The sequence below is a fragment of the Triticum aestivum genome, chromosome 2D, assembly GCF_018294505.1.
Source record: "Triticum aestivum cultivar Chinese Spring chromosome 2D, IWGSC CS RefSeq v2.1, whole genome shotgun sequence".
Lineage (NCBI taxonomy): Eukaryota > Viridiplantae > Streptophyta > Magnoliopsida > Poales > Poaceae > Triticum > Triticum aestivum.
The window spans coordinates 404,255,055-404,259,196 of NC_057799.1; the positions used below are offsets into that span (position 1 = coordinate 404,255,055).

The 4,142-nt window shown below is 38.8% G+C and overlaps 1 long non-coding RNA gene across 2 annotated transcripts; it reads left to right on the plus strand.

Annotated features, from left to right (window-relative positions):
• The first annotated feature begins 224 nt into the window (after positions 1–224).
• On the plus strand, positions 225–3,263 carry LOC123049435 (uncharacterized). Of its 2 annotated transcripts, none has more exons than XR_006423586.1 (6): positions 225–550; positions 644–797; positions 1,196–1,306; positions 1,807–1,870; positions 2,012–2,782; positions 2,968–3,263. It is a non-coding gene; the product is annotated as an uncharacterized lncRNA (long non-coding RNA). The 2 variants fall into 2 exon arrangements; XR_006423585.1 differs by having other exon boundaries at positions 1,196–1,283.
• Positions 3,264–4,142: the final 879 nt, after the last annotated feature.

A 4,142-nucleotide genomic window follows, 5' to 3' on the forward strand; every position in this document is an offset into this window, starting at 1 on the left:
TAAATTAGAAACAATGCAATGGAAGGTAGATAACTACAAGGATACCCTCCATAAAGCAACACATATTCTACAACGTTTTAACTGTATGTTGCAAAATTTACCACAGATACGCATATAAGCATTGCACCTTTATGCGTTGTAGAGTTGTACCTCGTGACCCTATTGTAATACAAGTAAAGCCCATCGCACTACCCAGCCTCTTTCTTGTAATAGCCCAGCCCAAATTGGCTTTCACAAATAATCTAGGTCGTTCTCTCCCCACCCTCCCCTATTCCTTAGGATCCACGCCGGCCGCCGCCCCTCGCAGTTGCGACCAACCCGCATCATGGCGCGCCGCCGCTCTTCACTCAACCGCGCTCCTCCATCCTGGCGGCCGCCAGTACCACTCCCGTGTGACCCTGCAGCCCGGTGCGCCGCCTCTCGTCACCACTCCCCTGCATGTGGTCCTCTCCTCCATCTCGACGCGCCGCCAACATCTCTCCCCTGTGACTCTGCATCCCGGTACGCCGCCCCTCGTCACCCCTTCCCTGTGACCATTGGCGAATCCAAGGTACGGCCATGAATCTGCTCAAGCCTGCCCGCCAAGTTTGAGATTTTTTTACCACAAGCCCATGAACGGCAGGAACAAATGTTTGATCCCCAGGTACGCAGTGAAGGTGCCGGCCAAAGATTTTGATTTGTGTATCCGGTGTTCCTACATGATGGTCTTGACTCTTGAGAGCTGAGAAGATCTGTTTGGCTTAAGAAAATTCTGTAGTTGTTTCTGCACCTAAGTTCATGGTCAAGGTCTCATGGAGGTAAGCTTCTATATGTTTGTTTGGCAGGCGAGCCAATAAGTTACTTAAGCTTATGCTTAGTACCTTTTGTTCTTCATCCATTAGGTATATGACTTAAAACCAGAGACTCATACATGATTGTCGTAATATTCTGTGTCCATACATTGCTTAGTTGTAGTATCCTGGATAAAGTGGACATGTTATGTTAGAGATCAAAGGTTGTCATTGTCGGAAAATATGTCGTGGCCATTGAAATTTCAAATAGACAATGCACCAATACAACACATAAGTTTAATTGCCATGGATGGTCACCTGAATCGGCATACCTTATAATCTTTTTTTTCTCGGCACCAAGTGTGTTGTTCAGTGCCCTGTCCCCCTGGCCAGATTTAATATTGAGAATCTTTTTTCCTGTGCAGTCCAATGGAATAATGTTGGAAGCCCATGGTGTCCATTGAATTTTGTTCACCTGCTACTAGCTGGATTCCAAGCATTGTAGGTACTCCGGTGAGAAGTTCATCATACATTGGGTAAATATCATTGAATTGCACAAGCAGTGCACATTCCGGCCTACTGTGCTTATAAAATTTAATGGTTCACACCATCTTCTTAATGTTGTATCCATTTTGGAAGAAGCTTTGGTAGTTATGATACTGATATACTTGTGATAGATGATTCATGTATGCTGCTACTTTAGTTTTCAATGCAATAAAAGGACCAACATTTATATTCCTCTGAATAAAGAATATTTGTACATGGTTTATTGGTTCAATTTTCGTATCATAAACAACTTTTGTTGAAGGAAATTCTGAGTCTTGTTTTGCCCTGATTGATAACACTTCTCTCAGCATGCTTGCTTTCTAGGAAGATTGATTATTTATTCATATCTTGAAGTTTGATAGAGCTGTCCAGCACACAATGATTGTCCGCTACTACTATTATTTGCTCATAAACATGCTAAGAATGCTCTTGTTTTCATACAAATATCACAACAGACAACACACATTGCTAATTTGGATACTGTTTGCAGTTTTCACCCTCGTAAAGCTGATGAATGTGAATGAAGATTATGGAGAACTTTCTTCAGTAGCAAGGTCTGCACTCTGTACTGATACATCATGCAGCAACACACTGTTTGTGGTGTTTTCTTAATGATATAGCAAACAATATTACTTCATTTTACTAAATAATAAGCTAGCGAACTTATGTCTTCTCTTTACTTATACTTTTCTCAGGCCGACAAATTTCATAATGTAGGCAGGGGTTTGGAAGTGCATGCCGCAGTATATATGGTGGATTTGTGAAACTATGTATGGGAAAAGTAAGTTTCCATATGCTGCCGAGGAATAAATCATACATAACTTATTGATTTACACGTAATAGGAAGTTGGTCTAACTCTCCTCTCACTTGATTATATACTATTAGAAAGTTTGCTTATAGCTGCAAAACACAGTTGACTGAAGGGCTGCATGCCTCCACTATCATTCCGTGGTACCATAAATTTTCAGGTATATTGATGCTGACATGTGATTGAGCAATGGCCCATATTACAAATCTGCAACTTCAGACCACAACTTTTGCTTCTCTAACATGTGTTTGTTGATTGCGTTTTCTTGAATTAAAATTATGCATTCAACACCATTGTCCACTATATATATTATGTGGCACAAAAATATGTAAGTATCCTTCTGTTTAAATGTAGTTTGATAAGTTTATATAGCTATAATTGACTAAATTGTGTGAAGGCAGTGGCCAACTTCCAGACTTGTATTTATGGTCATGGCCTATTCAACACTACAGTGCTACAGTAAATGGAGCTTTGGTTGTATTTACATCATATTGAATCTCTTTCACCAGATCCCATGACTTTGAAATCTTCCTTACCACCTCTCACTAATCATTTTTTAAGTGCTGCACAGTCTGATCAACAAAAGGGAAGTTCGACAATGAAGAAATAAGCTACATGCATGCTAGATGAGTTTGAACCTTGGTGGTTCTTCTAAAGGTATGCAAGCCACTTGACAACAGGGACTTGAAAGCTACTATTAGACATGAAAGACGACAGATATGCATATTTCATTGTTATAGTTGCAGTAATATTTGTACGTGACTAATATCCTGCCGCTATCACTACTTGCATCATATCAATGCCATATGTGTTAACGGTTCATTTTGTTTTTATGTTTGTAGATTCAAAAGAAAACCTGATTATAAGGGTGCACGGAAAGTCTAGTGCAATGATGATGATGATGATGATGTTACTATTCATGATGAAGATGATGATGGATGCTTTCAATATTAGTTAAGCTATTGGATGATGTTAAGTTTTAGTTAAGTTATAGGGATGTTGATGGATGCTTTCAGTTTAAGTTTCATTGTCAAGAGAATATTTAGATTATGCATCACATTTGGGTGATGTTCCTCCTGTAATATCCAGTATTCTAATCCAACAATTTTATTTGATATACAATTTCTTCCTCCTGTGAGTATATTCTCTTGTCTTTTCTTCACTTGAAATACATAATTGTCAACATTACGTGGAGCATTAATTTAATTGCCGGCAATAAATAAATATGAAAAATAATATTATTCACATTATATATGTACCAACGCTTGAAGCGTTGCATCTTGTTTGTTGCCAAGCAACGGGATTTTGATTCCTGTGCATTAAGCACCAACATATATAAGCGTTGCATGATTATGTTTTATGTGTTGCGTTCTTGCAACGGTTCAATTTACCAACGATGGTATAAGCGTTGCATTATGCTCTAGCAACACTGGATAAGGCAACGCATCCCAAACTGTTGGTAAAGGTACTAACAATGCATATGTGAACTTGTAGATACGGATACAAGCGTTGCTATAAGGGGTTTCATGTTGTAGAAAGATGCTACAAATATCGCTCTGCCAAGTTAACAGTGTCTCGTCATAAATGGCGTTTAAACAAATGTGAAGTAGTACAAGAAATAAATCATATGTAAGATGCAAACAACATCACACTACCAAGTTAGAGGTCTCTCGTGATTAGTGCCATTGCATATTCACAGCTTATGACGTGTAAACTAAGGAGAAGTCATTTCAACAAATTAGAAGCATTGTAAGCTAGACACCATATGAAAGATGCAACGAACATCACTCTACCAAGTTAAAACTGTCTCGTCATAAGTGCCATTTCAACAAATTAGAAGTAGTACAAGCTAGAAAAGAATGCGAGATGTAACCTATATCACACTCCCAAGTCAAACGTGTCTTATGATAAGTGATTGTTGCAGGTTACACAACAGTAGTACTTTGATGTAAGAACATGGCGTGATAGACATATATTGTATGTTCTAGAAACAGGAACACGTGTCTTATTCACAAGT